Below are 20,255 nucleotides of genomic sequence, written 5' to 3' on the forward strand. Positions count from 1 at the left end.
ATCCAGCCATTTTTTTTACCCAGTGAAGAGTACAGCTGTCTATGTCATGATTTGCCAGCTTCTCCAGGAGAATGCTGTGACAGAATGGTGTCAAAGACCTTACCAAAGTCCAGGTAGACAACGTCCACAGCCTTCTCCTAATCCAGAAGGCAGGTCACAGGGTCATAGAAAGAGATCAGGTTGATTAAGCAAGACCTCCCTTTCATAAACCCATGCTGGCTGGCCATGATCCCTTGACTGCCCTGTACTTTCTGTGAGAGTTCACTCAAAATGATCCTCTCCATGATCTTTCCTAGTACCAAAGTCAGGCTAACAGGTCTGTAGTACCCTGGATCCTCTTTCTGTCACTTCTTGTAGACAGGCGTCACATTAGCCACCCTCCAGTCATCCGGAACCTCCCCTGTTGAACAGGATTGCTGATAAATGAAGGAGAGAATCCCATCTGGTCCCATAGGCTTATGTGTGTCTAGGTGCAGAAGCAGATCATGAACTACTTTGTCCTGGACTACCCAGGGGGGGGTGGATAGTTGTTTGCTCTCCATTCTTATCTTCCAGCTCAGGAGGCTGAACAGCCTGGAGGTAGCTGGTCTGACTAATGAAGATGGAGCCAAAAAAGTCATTAAGTATCTCATTGTTTTACTCAGCCTTGGTTCCCCCCCTGCATCCAGTAAGTGATGGAGATTCTCCCTGGCTCCCTTTTTATTGTTGATGTATTTATAAAAACTTTTTTCTTGTCCCTTATGTCAGGGGCCAAGTTGAGCTCCATCTGGGCATTTGCCTTCATAATTTTCTCTCTGTATAAGCTAATGAGATCTCTGTACTCCTCTTGAGTTGCCTGTCCTTTCTTCCAAAGGTGTGGTAAACCCTCCTCTTTTTTCCTAAGTCCCATCAAAAGGTCCCTGTTCAACCAGGCCAGCCATTTTCCCTGTCCTTTAATCTTGTGACACATGGGGACAGCCTGCTTCTGGGCCTTTAAGATTTCCTTCTTGAAGAGCGTCCAGCCTTCCTGGACCCCTTTGCTCTTCAGGACTATCTCCCAAGGGGCTCTCTTAATCAGTGTTCTGAACAGGCCAAAGTCCATGGTGGAGGTTTTGCTAACCCCCCTCCTTACATCGCTAATAATTGAAAAATTAACTAATTCATGATCACTAAGGCCAAGACATCCTCCAACCACCACATCTCCCACTAGTCCTTCTCTGTTTGTGAACAGGAGGTCCAGCAAGGCACCTCCCCTGGTAGGCTTACCTACCAGTTGTGTCAGGAAGTTATCTTCCATATACTCGAGGAACCTTGTCGCCTGCCTGCTCTCTGCTGTTTTATATTTCCAGCAGACAAGAAGGCAGCTGTACCTACTTCTTCTGGACTGAAAAGAATTATTTTGGATATACAGGCTGGGGATACTTGGCTTACTTTTTTTTTGTGAATTTCTCTTTCTGACCTATCAGATAAGTATTCCTTTGAAGGCATAAGGTTAGCCTAACTATTGTACAAGAGCCACCTGTGACATTAGCTGGAATGTAGGTGTGATGTCAATTATTAACTGAAATAAGTAAAATTTGGGGGAAAAATCACAGAGACACATAGAATAAAAAAGAGAGCTTACAGAACACTAAGACAGCAAGAACTAGAGACAAACACTTTCCTAGTAGTCAACAACTCATCCTTGAGAAACAGGCCTGACATGATGGATGAAAGGGATGAAAGGGAGTACTCCCCACAACTTATCTTGGTGTGAGAATAGTTATAGCCATGAGCTCTAGATATTAAACACTGTCTGATTGTATTTACTTTATGGACTTCTGTACCCCCTTCAAGAAGGTTTCTGGGCCATATTTGATTGGACCCCCACTCATTGTCAACAGTCCTTGCTCTTTCCAAATAGTTCCATGAGCATGTAGGACTCAGATGGCTGTATAGACATTAAGTATTTTTCCTTCTGCTAGTTCTAGGGCTCTAATTAATTCTAATGAATTCAGCTTTCTGTGCTGAGGTATTGAAGAACAATGGTTTTACTTCCACTGTGCCCCAAAGTATTACCACAGTGTAGCACACACTGTCCATTATTCATAAAGCTCCTGACATCAGTGAAATATTCAAGGTCTGCATTAGATATCAGCTCGTCCTTTAAATCAGCTCATCTGGCACATAGTTAACCACCAACAAAAAAAGATTATTTAGCTTCTAATGACACTTATAGGTAACAGAATCAATATCAAAATAAGGCATATGCTGACTAAATTTCTATAACCACCAGCACCTCTCAATATTCAGAACCTTTTGAAGAGAAAAAGAATGGTTATAGTGTTTCCACTTCATAGAATCATAGGGTTGGAAGGGACCTTAAAGTTCCAACCCCCCTGCATGGGCAGGGACACCTTCTACTAGATGAGGCTGCTCAAGTCCCCATCCAACCTGGCCTTGAACACTTCCAAGGAGAGGGCAGCCACAACTTCCCTGGGCAACCTGTTCCAGTGTCTCACCACCCTCAAAGGGAAGAATTTCTTCCTAATGTCTAACCTAAATATTCCCTCTTCAAGTTTGAAACCATTGCCTCTTGTCCTCTCACTACACACCCATGTGAAATGCCCTACCCCACCTTTCAGGTAGGCCCCCTTCAGATATTGGAAGGTTGCTATGAAATCACCTCAGAGCCTCCTCTTCTCTAGGCTGAACAACACCAACTTCCTCAGCCTGTCTTCAAAGGGGAGGTGTTCCCACCCTCTGATAATTTTAGTGGCTCTCCTCTGGACACATTCCAGGAGCTCTATATCCTTCTTAAGTTGGGGACTCCAGAACTGGACACAGTACTCCAGGTGGGGTCGCACAAGAGTATAGTAGAGAGGAAGAATCACCTCCCTCAACTGGCTGTGCTTCTTTTGATGCAGCCCAGGACACGGTTGGCTTTCAGGGCTGCAAGCACACATTTACGGCTCATGTTGAGCTTCTGGTCCAGCATCATCCCCAAGTTCTTCTCCGCAGGGCTGTCGTCAGTCCTTTCACCTCCCAACCTGTATTCATGCATAGGATTGCCTTGACCCAGGTGCAGAGCCTTGCACTTGGCCTTGTTGAACTTCATGTGATTTGCATGAGCCCACTTCCTGAGACTGTAAACGTCCCTCTGGATGGCATCCCTTCCCTCCAGCATGTTGACTTCACACAGTTTGGTGTCATCAGCAAACTTGCTGTCCTGGTTTGGGCCAGGATAAAGGTGATTTTTCTGTCTTGAACTTTTGCTTTCAGCTAAGTATCTAGTAAGTAGCTGCACTTGCTGAAATTAACAGCAAGTTTCTCAGACAGTGTCTGCTTCTAGGACTGATAACACTCGATGTTTATGGTTACAGCTAGAGACTGGTATGCAGAGACAAGGACACTGTTCAGTTCTGAGGATCATTTTGCCCTCCGGAAGGAGAGAAGGAGTAAAAAGGTGATACCTGAAACCCTCCTTTGGGGAGGAACAGACAAGATAGATGGCCAAAATTGACCAAACAGAGTATTCCATCCCATACGCATCTGATGTAAACACTTTGAAAATACGAAATATGTCTCTCGATCAGTATTTTTTCTGCTCTTTTTAAAATATAACAAACATATTCTCAATTAACAGATTTTTACCCTAAACTTAACTAGCTTTCTGTTTTTTATCATGCTTGACCGGCACCTAAAGATAAGACTGCTTATCAGGCCGCCTCCTGGTACATGGTCCAGACAAAGATAATAAACTTAGCAAGGTAACAAGGACTGAAAGATAATAATAAAAAAAGAGAAGTTCTTGGGATGGCAAAATCTGTGTCATCTTTAGCAAGTCTGTGTGCCAGTGATTTATGAAAAGACAGAACCCCTTTTGCTGTATAAAAACTCCAAGAGAAAAGAAGAGGCTGGCTCTCTCTTCCCCCCCTTCTCTCTCGCCACTTCGGCTTCAGCTACGGGACAGCAACAGTGGAGGAAAGGAAAAGCGGAGAACATCAACCAAGCAGGAATGGCGGGTCCTACGCCCCCCCACTCCAGCCAGAGGCCAGGGCCGGCGGACAATGATAAAACGTAATTGCTCTCTTGTTTTCTTTCCTTTTCTTAACAACTCTCTCCCCAAAGTGACTAATTTGTGTAAATTCTCTCCTCTTGTAAACTTGTTTTTTCCTTTTAAAGGTGGTGTTATTGTCTCCTTTCCCTAAAATAAATCTTTGTAATTTGCTTAAATCATAAAGCCTGTTATTTTTGTAAATTCATGTGATGTCTACGAGTAGTGGTTGATTTTTCTTCACAATCAAAATATAAAATAATAGCTCGGATCATAACAACATCATACTCGGTATAAATTTGAGGTATCACAAGGGTCAAACCCCCTCCTACTTCCCCTTCTTTGCCTGTCCCTGTTTGCTTTGGCATCCTGGAAGGATTCCGTCTGTTCGTCTGCCTGTACTCCTGATTCGTGCCAGCCAATATCTGTATGTTCCTGGCTCCAGCTCCCGACTGCTGCAGACTCCAGGAGTCCAGCCTGGACTTTCCCAGGGCTGCCCTGCAGCCTCGGTGGTGACATGAGAGTTATTGGGGGAAAGGGGGGAGGAACATGGTATCAATTTTCCTGTATATTTGTATATGTTTAGCATTTTTTCCTATTTATTATTACTGTTTTATTGAAGTTGTGTAGTTTAGCTTCCAACCCTGTTGCGGTTTAACACTGGCCTGGCAATTAAACCAAGTAACAGATGCTCTCTATTAATCCCCGTCTTCTCCCTGATAAAGAAAGGAGAGAGAAGAAGGGAGAGAGAGGCTTATGGGTTGGAAACTAAACTACACAACTTTAAGTCCAGGCTGGACTCCTGAAGTGGGCAGCAGTCGGGAACTGGAGGCAGGAACACACAGATATGGGCTGGCATGGATCAGGACCACAGGAATACGAACAGACGGAATCCTCCCAGGATGCCGAAGCAAAGACAGACGAATGAAGGGAAGCAGGAAAGGCAGGAAGGGGTTTCACCCTTGTGATCCCTCAAATTTATACTGAGTATGACGTATATGGGATGGAATACTCTGTTTGGTCAAGTCTGGCATCTATCTTGTCCTGTCCTCCCCAAAGGAGTGTTGCAGGTGGGACCTCTTTATTCCTTCTGGAGAGTAAAATGTTCCTCAGAGCTGAGCAGTGTCCTTGGCTCTGCATACCAGTTTCTAGCTGTAACTATAAACATCGAGTTTTATCAGTCCTAGAAGCAGACACTGTCTGAGAAACTTGCTGTTAATTTCAGCAAGTGCAGCTACTTACTAGATACTTAGCTGAAAGCAAAAGTTCAAGACAGAAAAATCACCTTTATCCTGGCCCTAAACCAGGACAAACCCATAAGCCTCTCTCCCTTATTCTCTATCCTTTCTTTATCAGGGGATCAATAGAGATCATCTGTTATTCGGTTTAATTGCTCAGCCAGTGTTAAACCGTGACACTTCTTGAGGGCATATTCAATTCCACTCTCCATGTTCCTGACAAAGATGTTAAATAGCACTGGTCCGAGTAGCAACCCTTGAGGAACACCACTTGTCACACATCTCCATTTGGACACTGTGCTATTGATCACAACTCTTTGTGTGTAATCATCCAGCCAGTTCCTTATCTAATGTGTGGTCCATTCATCGAATCCATATTGCTCCAGTTTAGAGATCAGAATGTTGTGCTGGACAGTGTCAAACACTTTGCACAGGTCCAGGTAGATGACCTCTTTTGCTCTGCCTTGGTCCACCAAGGTTGTGACCCCATCATAAAAGGCCATCAAATCAGTCAGGCAGGACTTGCCCTCAGTGAAGCCGTGTTGGCTGTCACCAGTCACCCTTTTGTTATCTGCATGCCTTAGCAGAACCTTCAGGAGGATCTGCTCCATGATCTTGCCAGGCGCAGAGGTGAGAGTGACTGGCCTGTAGTTCCCTGGGTCTTCTTTTTTTCCATTTTTGAAAATGGGGGTTACATTTCTCCTTTTCCGGTCAGCTGGTATTTCACCAGATTGCCATGACTAAGTTAATTAATTATGTCATTAAGTTAATGACATAACAAGCCATGGGATAACACACCTATCTCAAAGTGGGAAAAAGATCCTGGCTCAGGAGCTAGGCACACTCATGGGAAGGCCTTTAAACTACATTCCAAGAGAAGGGGGGATAAAGCTGGGCTTACTGGAGAGGGGCCTGGGAGCAGCACATCAGTAGCAATTGGCCAGCTTAGTGAGGCATGCTTTAAACTGAAGGACCTGGAGGGAGGGATCCAAAATGGCAATGATCACGCCACCAACACCAGTACAACCAATTTTGGATTAAACCAGGCCAACCAGAGTAGTGTGAAATGTGCCTCAGCTGTGTCCTTAAATTAGAAGCAAAAGGTCAGCCTCCTGAAGTGTATGAATAAAAATGCATGCAATCTGGGAAATAAACAGGAGGAATTGGAGCTCTGTGCCCAGTCATATAGTTATGATATCATAGGAATAACTGAAACATGGTGGGATGGTTCACACGACTGGGGAATTGTGATAGAAGACTATAGGCTGCTTCATAAAGACAGGAAGGGGAGAAGAGGTGGAGGAGTTGCACTCTATGTTAAGGAAAACCTTGAATGTATAAAAGCCAACTATGATAATTGTGGTAGGCCTGTTGAATGCCTCTGGGTCAAAATCAGAGGGGTTGTCTCCAAGGGTGACCATACAGTAGGCATCAGTTACCAACCCCCAAACCAAGACAACGTGACCAATGAAGAGATAATTCACAGAATCACAGAATCAGCCAGGTTGAAAAGGACCTCTGAGATCATCAAGTCCAACCCTTAATCCACTACCACTGTGGTTACTGGACCATGGCACCGACTGCCACATCCAACCTCATATTAAAAACCTCTAGGGACGGAGAATACACCATCTCCCTGGGCAGCCCATTCCAATGCCTGATCACCCTCTCCGTAAAGAATTTTTTCGTAATATCTAACCTAAACTTCCCCTGGCAGAGCTCAAGGCCATGTCCTCTTGTCTTACTGGTAGCTACTTGGGAGAAGAGACCACCTCCCACCTGGCTACAACCTCCTTTCAGGTAGTTGTAGAGAGTGATGAGGTCTCCCCTGAGCCTCCTCTTCTCCAGGCTGAACAGTCCCAGCTCCCTCAGACCTTCCACATAGGGCTTGTGCTGGAGTCCTTTCACTAGCCTTTCTACTCTTCTCTGGACCTGCTCCAGCACCTCAATATCCTTCCTGAACTGAGGGGCCCAGAACTGGACACAGTACTCAGGGTGTGGCCTCACCAGTACAGGGGAAGAATCACTTCCCTGGACCTGCTGGCCACACTGTTCCTGATACAGGCCAGGATGCCATTGGCCTTCTTGGCCACCTGGGCACACTGCTGGCTCATGTCCAGCTTTCTGTCAATCCAGACTCCCAGGTCCCTTTCTGCTGAGCTGCTCTCCAGCCACTCTGTGCCCAGCCTGTAGCACTGTATGGGGTTGTTGTGGCCAAAGTGCAGGACCCGGCACTTGGCCTTGTTGAACCTCGTCCCGTTGGAATCAGCCAAACTCTCCAGTCTTTCCAGGTCCCTCTGCAGATCCCTCCTGCTTTCCAGCTATTCGACACTTCCCCCCAGCTTAGTGTCATCTGAAAATTTGTTAATGGTGGACTCAATCCCCTCATCTAAATCATCTATGAAAATATTAAACAGAACTGGACCCAACACTGATCCCTGGGGGACACCACTGGTGAGCAGCCGCCAATTGGATGCAGCACCATTCAGCACCACTCTCTGGGCCTGGCCCTCCAGCCAGTTCCTAACTGTCTAAGCCGTGGGCTGCCAGCTTTTTCAGGAGAATGTTATGGGACACGTTGTCAAAGGCTGTGCTGAAGTCCAGGTAGACCACATCCACAGCCTTCTCCTTATCTACCAGGCAGGTCCCCTGATCATAAAAAGAGATCAGGTTGGTCAGATAGGACCTGCCCTTCCTAAACCTGTGCTGGCTGGGTCTGATCCCCTGTCCATCCTGTAATCGACTTGGATCGATCGGGCAAGCTTTGGGTCAACAAAACCTGTTCTTTATGGGAGACTTTAACTATTCAGAGGTTTGTTGGAAGAACAACACTACAGCTGACCTGACACCAGTCAAGTTCCTGGAATGTGTAGAAGACTGCTTCCTCACATAAATGCTGGATGTGCCAAGCAGGAATGGGGCACAGCTGGACTTGCTGCTCACTAACCAAGAAAACCTGCTCTGTGATATCTTGGTTAGTCACAGACTTGGCTGCAGTGACCACAATATTGGGGAGTTTGGAATACTGCTGAGCACAATGAAGGTTAATTCAAGAACAAAGGCTTTAGATTTTAGAAGAGCAAACTTCAGCTCGCTCAGGGCTCAGTTGCGAGGGATCCCATGGGAAGCTTCCCTGGAGGGTAAAGAAGCTGGTGAGTACTGGGAGTTTTTCAAGAACACTCTCCTAGTTAGCCAAAACCAGTTCATTTCCTCTAAAGGAAAGGGAAGTGTAGTGAAATGAGGCAATGAGGCAACCAGGTGCTGTCGCAGTGAGGGACGGGGAGACTGTTTGATGCAAACAAAATTCCGTTTATTGATGAGAGTTCATGACATTATATAGTCTTAGTTATCTATTAACGTAACGTGTTACTATCTGATTGGTTAACACGTTTCTAGCTGATTGGTTGTACTATTACCATTCATTATTTGGAAATCTTTATGCTTATCAGACTGATGCAACCAAGTTTCACAGCCTCTTAGTTCCTTTTTCTTGGAGGTTTCGTGTTGTTTTACACGGTCGCTGCCCATGGTTTATGTTGCAATTGTTCCATGGTCGGCAGTTGTTCTGTGCTAACGATGCGTGACTCCACAAGGTGCCACTAATTGCCAGGTAGTGGGCATGAACTTGTGTTAAGCCCACCTGTGCCTGATTAGGGTAGGCCACTGCACATGAGCAGGATTAGGGGGCCAATAAAGGGTGAGAGGGTGAGGCTCAAGTGGCACAGCTGGTTCGTGTGTGATATTAATACAGCAAACCCTAGCAATGCTGAGGCTGTGAGTTCGAGCCTCACCCTAAGGGTGATGAGCTCTAGTGGTGCAACCAAGTTAGTGTGGTGCTGAGACAATGCTCCAGTGGTGCAATCAGGTGCTCATAGAAGCAGTACAAAGCCAAGCAATGCGGAGGTTACGAGTTCCAGCGTGAGCTGAGCTTGTGTTCCAGGCTTCACTTTTTATTGGCCCCCTAATCCTGCTCATGCGCAGTGGGGGCCTGCCCTAATCAGGCACAGGTGGGTTTAACACAAGCTCATGCCCACTACCTGGCAATTAGTGGCACCTGGTTGCCTCATTGCCTCATTTCACTACAGGGAAGTAGATGGAGCAAACGACCCCAATGGTTTAAATGTGAGCTTCTGGGTTTGTTCAGAACCAAAAGGGAAACATATGGGAGATGGAAAAGTGGAACATTACTGCATGAAAATTACAAGGCCATTACCAGGATATGCAGAGAAGCAGTTAGGAAAGCAAAAGCTTAGCTTAGCTTGAGCTAAATTTGGCCAGAGATGTCAAAAACTTAAAGAAAGGGTTCTTCAGATATATTAACAAGCACAAACAGAGGAATAATATTGGTCTGCTATTAAATAGGAGAGGTGAACTAGTCACCCATGATGCTGAAAAGGCAGAGGTTCTCAACACCTTCTTCACCTCTGTCTTTAACAGTGCTGTTAGGTCCTAGGCCATTGGAACAAAAGTTCAGGTTGATGAAGACACTGACCCACCATCAGTGAAGGAAGAATTGGTGTATCAACTGTTACAGGAGCTTGACCTGGATGACTTAGACAGACTGGATAAGTGGGCTAAGAGGAGCTTTATGAAGTTCAATGTAGAGAAGTGCAAGTTCTTGCACCTGGGAATGCAGAACCCAGGAGTGCAGTTCATACTGGGATCTACTTGACTAGAGAGCAGCCTTGTGGAAAGGGACCTGGGGGTCTTGGTGGACAACAGACTCAACCTGAATGAACAGTGTGCTGCAGCAGCAAAGAAAGCCAATAGGATGCTGGGTTGCATCAACTAGGGCATCACCATCAGAGACGAAGAAGTCATCATCCTGCTCGGCGCTTGTCAAACCACACCTGGAGTATTGCGTTCAGTTCTGGTCCCTACTTGTAACATAAAGGATACAGACAAGCTGGAGAGGGTCCAGAGAAGAGACAAGAGGATCATCAGAGGACTAGAGCACCTGCCATATGAGGAGAGGATGAGAAAACTGGATTTGTTCAGCCTTGAGAAGAGAAGGCTTAGGGGAGACCTTATTATGATGTTCCAGTACTTGAAGGGTGGCTACAAAGAAGATGGAAACTCTCTATTTTTAAGGAGTCACATGGCTAAGACAAGGGGCAATAGGCACAGGTTGCTCCTGGGGAGATGCTGATTGATCACAACAGGAATTTTTTTCATACTAATATAATATTAGCATACAAAATACCCACCCATAGACTAGAGGGACCCCTACTAACAAAAAGTCCCTACCCTTTGAGCATGCATTGTGACATTTCTAAGCATTGCCAATTTAAACAGAAGCAAGAAACTAGTTAACCAATCATGTATACAAGTGCAGAGGTTTTAATCCTTTTCTTGCTGTGAAGCCAATTTGGTACTGTGGTACCTGCACAGGCATTGCTCCTGTTTTTTATTTAATTTCAATCAGGAGCACATTCTTCAGTCTCCCAGGTTGTTTTCCTGACGAGACAAATGGAATTATTGCATTTAAAACTCCTTAAGGTATTTGTTGGTCTTCATCTGTCTTCAATAACAATTTTGGGCTTTCTAAGCATTTTGACTTTTATTGTATGTGCATAAAAGTTCACCTGCACAGTTAATTTACAAAATAACCTCTTCCAAGCAAGGCTAGAGGATATTTGGGCACATATAAAAATTGATGTGTTAACATTCTTCCCCCAGTTTCACAATCCATGGGTTGCAAAAATGGTCTTAGTGCTCGGCTTCTATAATTGGGATTTTTGTTTTACTTAAAAGTCTTTTACAACTTGGTACCACGGAACGGGTTGCACCACTGCCAAAAAGAAAATCAGGCATTTCCTTCCCCAACTTAACTGGAAGCAGGGAATCCACTTGGAAGACTGAAATTTCTTCCCCTGCCCCCCTTGATTCTCATTCTGAGTTTTCCAACATAAACAACCATGACCGCAGTGGTTCCTCTTCTTCATGGTCATCTTCTCACTCCATTAAACCCTTGAAGTGTCTATATAACAATGCGAGAAGCATGGGGAATAAACTAGTGAATAAGGGCATCACAGGATGACCTAGAAATCTAGATGAAGATACAGGGCTATGATCTCATTGCAGTTACAGAGACATGGTGGGATGGCTCACATAACTAGAATGTCGTCATGGATGGTTATATGATTTTTAGGAAAAATAGATGAACAAGACAAGGTGGTGGAGTTGCTCTTTATGTGAGTAAAAAAATTAGAATGCATTGAGTTTAACCCAGGGGTGGGCAAAGAAAGAGTTGAGATCCTGTGGGTAAGAGTTATGGGTCATGCACACATGAATGATACTGTTGTAGGTGTCTATTACAGACCACCTAACCAAGAAGAAGTTGTTGATGAGACCTTTTACAGGCAACTGGAAGTAGCCTCAAGGTCGCATGCCCTGGTGCTCGTGGGTGACTTCAGTCACCCTGATATTAGTTGGAAAGATCACACAGCCAGGCATCCTCAATCCAAAAAGTTCCTGCAATGTCTTGACGACAACTTTCTGTTGCAGGTGGTTGAAGAACCAACAAAGAGAGGTGTGTTGCTTGACCTTGTGTTAACAAATAAAGAAGGTCTGGTCAAAGACGTTAAGGTTGGGGGCAGCCTTCGCGGTAGTGACCGTGATGTGATAGAGTTTAGTATTCTTAGGGAAAGAAGCCTGGCAAAGAGCAAGACGACTACCGTGGACTTTAGGAAGGCTAATTTTGCTCTCTTCAAAGATCTACTTGAAGGTATCCCATGGGTTAGGGCTCTGGAAGTTAGGGGGGCCCAAGAGAGTTGGTTAATATTCAAGCACTACCTGTTCCAAGCCCAAGATAAGTGCATACCCAGAAAAAAAAGAAAAAAATAAAAATCAAGTAGATGAGGCAGGAGACCTGCATGGATAAGTAAGGAGTTCCTGGAAAAACTTTTCTGCATTTGTATCACAGTCTATAGGTGGTCTTGGTGGTCATTCCTTCATCATCTTGGTCTTTGTCACTGTGTCGTTTCGATGACCTGCAGCATTTATCTTACTTTCCTGTCAGTCTGAAACTTTCTAATTAGTTTTGCTCAGTTTTGGCACTTCTGCAGACTTCAGCGACCTTGAGACATCCCATAATCTGCTCCCAGAGATAAGTTTTCCGTAGTAACTTCATTCCATTATTCCCTTGTCATGAATGTATCTACCTATGTTAGTCAGCTAGTAAATTTACATTAGACTCCTTTAAACTATTGCTTATACATTTCTACTACTTCTATTTCTGTAAAAGTATTGCATATATATTTCTTTAAACTACTACTTTTATTTCTGTGAAATTACTGCTTCAGCACCTTTATATACACTCTTACATAGCTCAGTTTTAATGATTTTTCCCTTTCAACTAAATAAATACCTTTTTTATTTTACCCTTTACTTTTACCTAAATAATTATTTCCCAAAACCTTTGCTGTATAAGTGCATAATTCCAACAGCATGTTTCGTTACAGCAAAAGAATATATGTATGCAAGTAGTACAGGGACTACTTTTGGCCAAGAAGTGACAAGTGCCTCAACCCGAGCTTCTGGTGCAATACTCGCCCCTGCAGACAGCCAGTTGTACCATTTGCTTCGGATGTCACGTCCCTCTTTCGGTCACATAGTCTGTTGTGATTGATTGGAACCATCCATTACCCCACAGGTCCCGAGCGCAAGGAAGGGGGCTTTATTTTCACCCTTAGCCGCCGAGAACGTAATCGCCTGTACCGTAGTCTGAGCCTTGTCTCTCCTCGCTGCTTGTCGGAGTTCTGCGGCTCTGGACCTGGTAGGAGGTGGGGAGTGGTGTTAGCTAGCTGAGCCGCCGGGGTTGCACTTAAGGCTCCGCGGCGGGCCCTGCTTGTGTCTGCTGGACCGCAGGCGATGGTTTGTACCTGTGAGAGGGCCGTGTGAAGCCGGACAGACTTTAATGCCGTGTGCGGCTGTGAGGCTGGCGAGGGGGTAGCGGGGAAGGTGCTGTGCGTTAGGACCGAAGGGCAGCCGGCGGGTGCTGCGAAGCACAAGCGAGCAGTGTTGTGGGGCTCCCAGCATTATTCGCGAAGGTCGTGTTGTTAGCGTGGAGACAAACACATAAGCACTCGTGAGAGGTTATATGTGGTGCTTTATTTCGAGGCCCCGGGAACCAAGGGTACGCACCCAAATTTAGCTCCGAAGTCAGTCACAGCGTGGCTGCAATTTTATCCCGGAAAATTTCGCAATCTAATTGCATATTCAACAGGTTACAGCGTTTTCTAATACATATGCATGTGTAGATTACTTCATCGGTGAATTGCGACACTGGCCCCTTCTGCGCTTGCGTGCCTCCCTTTGGTGGTCGTCGGGATGAAGTAAGTAGTCTTCCTCTGATGAAGTAAGACGTCTTCCTCCCTGTGTCCTTTTCACCTTCCTTCTCTTGGTTAATGTCCAGCTGGTGTGTGATTACTTCCAAATTGTTTTTACTACCAGCTTCCTTCTATTTCTACTCGACTAACTTTGATATGCAGTCTTATCCTTATCTCGCTGCTTAAATAAATGCTGAGTACATACAAGGTAAAACTTTTACATGTTTCCACAAAGTACCGTTCTTTACAAGGTAAAACTTTTACATGTTTCCACATTCCTATTTTCTTCTACCTCTAATTCTAAAATAATCAATTCTAAAATAATAAGATTCGGAATATATTTCTTTTACTTTCTTTCTATCCCAACAGTGTGAGGGCGTTCCCTGTGGGGCACACCGGGGCAATGCGATTAAATCACCCAGATGTGGGGCTCGGAGTGTGTGTGTGTGTCTGTGCTTCCTTGCTGTCGGGCCGTGGGTAGGCGGGTGCGCGTGTACTGGCTGGGCCGCGAGCACGGCGTTAAACGCGGATTTCCTGTCGTGTCAGGGTGCTGAGCACAGGGTGATCTGCTTAGTGCAGCGTCACGCTTCCGCGTGCAGCAGCGGCGGGGGGCGCTAGCACTTGGCGCTTCAGCAGGAAGCAGCAACACCGCTGCTGTCTAGTAACGCAGCTGAATTCCACGGCAGGACTGGCAGCTTCCCCCAGCTGGTCCCTGTCTTTAAAGTCGCTTCTCTAATAGATCTCAATCGTTCTTGGGCCGCGCCGTGAGACCAGGCAGCAGTGGGCAGGAGGCGTCTGAAATACGATTATGTGGTGCAGGGTAGGTAGCAGACATGTTCTTTATATGACTGAGCAGCCATCCTTTCACAGCTGTATGGTGCTTGAGCCCTTGCAGCACTCGGTGCTCTAATGTAGACGGGACTTTCCTCTGCAGCACGGAGAACCTGATGTATGTACTTTCCTTTTCTCTGAGTAGAGTCCCTATCTCTGTAGTTACTATCGTAGTGTCATCAGCAAGACAGGAATGAATATGGTGAACTCTTTTCCTGCCAGAGTGGAAGGGTCTGCAGGCTTGTTCTGTCTCTCTGACCCAAATTTTCTTCTATAAATGCTTTAAAATATAATGAAAATAAAAATTAGGCAGTGAAAAGCAGAACAGTGAAATTGTTCTGGCAAATCCAGGAGGAGAAAAAGAAGTATTAATTCTGATATGTTTGTGCAGAAACCTTAAGAATTTTTATGTAAATCCTTAAGCTTGTAGTTAGATAAATCAAGCATATTCTTTTGCACCAGATATTGTTAACAGTCTAAACTAGTGGGAAAGCCAGAATTAACATATGTTAGCACCTGTATCTGCTCATAACTGCTTAATTCTTGTAATTTTCAACTTACAATGATCAACAGTCCAAATTATGCCATTCTGATACTCTTATACAAGTGCTAAACCTAACTATAGCCTTACTATTCAGTATAATAATAAGTTATACTAGTGTCCAGCTTTCTATGCGTAATTTTGTATTGCACTGTAGTAAAAGGTGGTGAGTTTTGTTTTGTTTTTTTTTTGTTTTATTATTATTATTATTATTATTATTTATTTTAGTCAAAGGTAAATGGAGTGTCTAAGTTCTGTTTAAATGTCAGTTATATCATCCACAATACTCACAGATTGAATTTGTGCACTTTAATGTACATTAAAATGTTACTTTACAGAACATGAATCTTGCTAAGTGGTTTTGATTTATCGGCAGGTTTCTTTTGGCTATTATGATATTCGAGAGGGGGTGTCTCTGAACAGTTACAGTACTGATGTTTCAGGTGTCCTACAGCTATGTAGGAAACTAGTTTCAGGTCTTAATTTTTCTTATTTAATTATTTATATGCAATTTTGTGTAGGGTTTTAGCTTACCAAAGTGAGAGTGCATGTGTACCTATTGAACAGAAAATAGCAAATAATGTATATTAGTACATGTTTTCTGTGATTGTGTCTTGGCTTGTTAAGGTGTCCATTTAGAGTGATGCTGTACATCACTGTACATACATGCTTGCATATCTGCATGTAGAAATGAATTCACGTTGGAAGACTGCAGTTAAGCAGACCTTGGTAGGAATGATGAAGGTCTGTGATGGGAGAATAACTTGGTGCTTCTACCAGTAGTTGCCTGCCTTCTGTCATTGCTCTCAATACAGAATTCTTTGGAACATTCCCACAGAGGCACAATAAGTAGAGATGTGCAGCATTGATTTTTAGTTTATTTTTACCCCCCTTCTCTTTTTCCTTTGTTGTTTCCCCTATTGAAAGCTTATCTTTTCACCACCCAACTTAATGTTGTTGTTGGTGGTGTATTTTGAAACATATGTGGGTGGTGAGACACTGGAAGAGGTTGCCCAGGGAAGTTGTGGATGCCCCCTCCCTGGAAGTGTTCAAGACCAGGTTGGATGGGGCTTTGAGCGAGCTGATCTAGTGAAAGATGCTGGAATAGATGATCTTTAAAGGTCCCTTCCAATTCAAATTACTCTGTTTTCTCTTGGCACTAATTATAAATAAAAATCATATTTATTATATTTGAGTTAGCTGTTATACTTATATAAATGTTTGTCCCATACTGGCATTGCATGTAAAGAAACACCAACTTTAAGTAGCATTTAAGTATGGGGATGGATATTTGAGAAAGAGGCAGAAAGGTCATTATATTACGCAGTTTTAGTAAGCTTGAAGAAGTGACTTTCTGAAATGTTGATGGTGTAAGTGAAATGAGACACACCTTTCCAAAAAACAATACCTGCTGCATATTATATCACTGTATTGGTTTTGCGTGGCAAAGTCTTGGTAGTGAGGGGGACTGCATGGGTGGCTTCTGTGAGAAGCACCAGTAGTGCCAGCCAGATTGAGCCAGTGCCAGACAGCTCTAAGACAGAGCTTCTTCTGGCCAAATGTCACAGTTTAACACTGGCCTGGCAATTAAACCGAGTGACAGATGCTCTCTATTAATCTCTCTCTCCTCCCTGATAAAGAAAGGAGAGAGAATAAGGGAGAGAGACTTATGGGTTGGAAGCTAAACTACACAACTTTATTGAAAAAGTAATGATAAATAGAAAAAAATTACTAAACATATACAAATATACAGGAAAATTGATACCACATTCCTTCCTCCCTTTTCCCCCAATAACTCTCACGTCACCACCGAGGCTTCAGGGCAGCCCTGGGAAAGTCCAGGCTGGACTCCTGGAGTCGGCAGCAGTCGGGAACTGGAGGCAGGAACACACAGATATGGGCTGGCACAGATCAGGATCACAGGCAGACGAATGGACGAAATCCTCCCAGGATGCTGAAGGAAACAGGGAATGGGTGAAGGAAGGGAAGCAGGAAAGGCAGGAAGGGCAGCAAGCCGGAAGCTGGAAACCCTTGTGATCCCTCAAATTTATACTGAGTATGACGTATATGGGATGGAATACTCTGTTTGGTCAATTCTGGCATCTATCTTGTCCGTTCCTCCCCAAAGCAGGGCTGCAGGTGGGACCTCTTTATTCCTTCTGGAGGGTAAAATGTTCCTCAGAGCTGAGCAGTGTCCTTGGCTCTGCATACCAGTCTCTAGCAGTAACTATAAACATTGAGTGTTATCATTCCTAGAAGCACACACTGTCTGAGAAACTTGCTGTTAATTTCAGCAAGTGCAACTACTTACAAGAGACTTAGCTAAAAGCAGAAGTACAAGACAGAAAATCACCTTTATCCTGGCCCCAAAACAGGACAGTTTATAAGGAGTTTGTAATTTCTTGCTCAATCTCAGACCTAATGGGAACAGCTATGTTATATTTTCAGCAGACATCTGGATGGTTGAAGTCCCTCACCAGAAAAAAGGCCAAGTGACTGTGAGACTTCTGCCAGCCACTTGTAGAATACTTCTTCGCCTCCTCATACTGGTTGGGTGGTCTATAATAGACACCCAACAGCATATCTGCCTTATTCAACTTTGCCCTCATCCTTATCCATAAACACTCAAGCTTATCATTGATCTCTATTTAATCGAAACAGTTCCTAACATATAGAGCCACCCCAACACCTCTCCTTCCCTGTCTATCCTTCCTGAAGAGCTTATAGCCATCCATTGCAGCACTCCAGTCATAAGAACCATGCCCCCATGTTTCTGCCCCCATTTTTCTGTGACAACGACTAAGTCATAGCTGTCCTGCTGTACAATTGCTTCCAGTTCCTCCTGTTTGTTTCCCATGCTGCATGCATTGGTGTAGATGCACTTGAGCTGGACTATTGATTTCACCCCCAAACTTGGCATGTCACCCCTAGGTTCATCTCTGGTGGGCCCAGTTTTAACCCTTTCCCGCTTCAAACCTAGTTTAAAACCCTCTCAATGAGCTCTGCCAACTCCTGGCCAAGAATTCCTTTCTCCCTTGGTCATAGTTCTACACAATTTTTTGCCAGCAGGCCCAGTGCCATGTAAACACCCCGATGATCAAAGAAACCAAAATTCAGTTGATGGCACCAGCATCTAAGCTGATTCTGATTCTAAGTGTGAATCACAAACTTGTTTTTCCCTTTTGTTAATAATGCTAATACTTTAGATGTTACTAAGAAGGTAAAGAATGAAAATGTTTATAGTCTCTTATGCCTGTGGAATAATTGCAATAATTGCTAGAAATTACCCAGAGTCCATTTGTATTCTTTAAGGTACAAAATTTGGAGCCGGTGGAATGTGGCCAGTGTAAAATGACTACCTCAGATGTAGCATTATCACAGGTACTCAGTGTTCTAACTCGAAGAGAAATTGCATGGAGGGTGGAGCAGAGTGGAAACATCGTGGCCATGCTCTGTGGCAACAATACCAACTAATTGCACCTTTGATACCCTGGGCCAACAACCTGCAACCCTTTGACAAATGCTGTTCATGGAATGTACTTTTGCTCATTGTAATTTCATTATAATATAATCTCAAAATTACACCTCCATCCCTGAAGTTACCCACCTCCAAGGTGCGACCACCCCTCATGGAGGCTGTGCACTGAATTTTTTTTAGCCTATACCTTTAAATGCTAAGCGAGAGAACTTTGCACCAATCAAAATAAAGATATGCTTGACTAGAGTCACTCAAGCTCCACCTATCAGGTAAAATAGTATAAAAATAGCCAACAGGGGAAAGGATGTCAGGGAAGATACCATCACAGGGAAGATAGCATTGCAGGGACACCCCCCAACCCCTGGGACTAGTTGACAGGCTGAGACTCTCTTCCCCCCTCATTGGGATGCCTTTGGGTAAGATTCTAACACTTGAGTGCCCCCCTCCCTTTCTCTTCCCCTTGACTCTGTAGAGTGTCTTTAATAATATAAATCTCTACACCTGTGGTTTTGGCCAGGTTGCCCCCCAGGAAATCTCTATAGAGTACTCATAGCCTAGGCATTTTGCGTGTGCTTCTTTTGCAGACAAATCTATCACTGACAATCCAAAAGAACTTGTATACTGTTGCTTTAATAAATCACACTATTCAATAATCTGGTGGTGAGAAACCTCATTGAGCAGGACCGAATTCTAGTGTGTGGCTGCAATAGCTTTTATTAAACACGACTGGATGGGCAGTGTGGTGTTAGTAGTGCATCCAGATCCTTGTTTTCCAGCCTACAATAGATAAATTGTCTATCACTCAGAATCTAAGCCCAGCCACCTCCAGCTCCTCTAATATCTGAGGGTCAGCTGAATTGCAAAGGGGTTTCTTTTTTGCCAAATTTCTTTATTTGCTTTAACGCAATAATGCCCTATGTTGGTTTTTTTATATATAAATTTGTGTCTTTCAGTGAGGAATCTGCTTGCAGATTAGAAATAATGACAAATATCTCAACTGGGTGTGTTGAGTGGCTCTTTGCACACTAGGTGAAGAACCCAGATTTGGGACAGCATAAGCACTCCTCAGCAATAACTAAAACATCCCTGTGTCAGTAAAACTCAACTCCTATAATAGATTTGAGGCAATGGGCACAAACTGAAACACAAGAGGTTCTGTCTGAACATCAGGAAACACTTGGTACTGTGAGGATGACTGAGCACTGGAAAATGTTTCCCAGAGAGGTTGTAGAGTCTCCCACCTTGGAAATATACGAAAGCTTTCTGGACATGATCCTGGTCACCTGCTCTAGGTGTCCCTGCTTGAGCAGCAGGGTTGTACCAGATGACTTCCAGAGGTCCCTTCCAGCTTCAACCATTATATGATTCTGTGTTTCTTCAAATACCCTGCTTGCCAACTTTTCACAGGCAAAAGCCTGAGCAAATATGTAGCATCAGCACTATTTGGTACTAATTTAACTCTTAACATAGCAGGTTTGGTAGCTTGTGAATCTGAACTCAAATTTAGCAATTTTTTTAGACATAACTAAAGACTTATTTCCCCTTTTGTATTGATGATGATGGATAAGGAAGAGTAATTGAAAATTTCAGTCAACCTTACTCATACTTTTATGTCTTGCGATTGATGCAACATAGAATCATAAAATGATTTGGGTTGGAAGGAACCTTAAAGATCCACACCCACTCACACTAAAACAGGTTTCTCAAAGCTCCATCCAACCTAGCCTTGAACACTTTCAGGAAGGGGGCAGCCACAACCACCCTGGGCAACCTATTCCAGTGTCCCACCACCCTCACACTGAAGAATTTCTTCCTAATACCT

The sequence above is a fragment of the Heliangelus exortis genome, chromosome W (assembly GCF_036169615.1).
Source record: "Heliangelus exortis chromosome W, bHelExo1.hap1, whole genome shotgun sequence".
NCBI lineage: Eukaryota > Metazoa > Chordata > Aves > Apodiformes > Trochilidae > Heliangelus > Heliangelus exortis.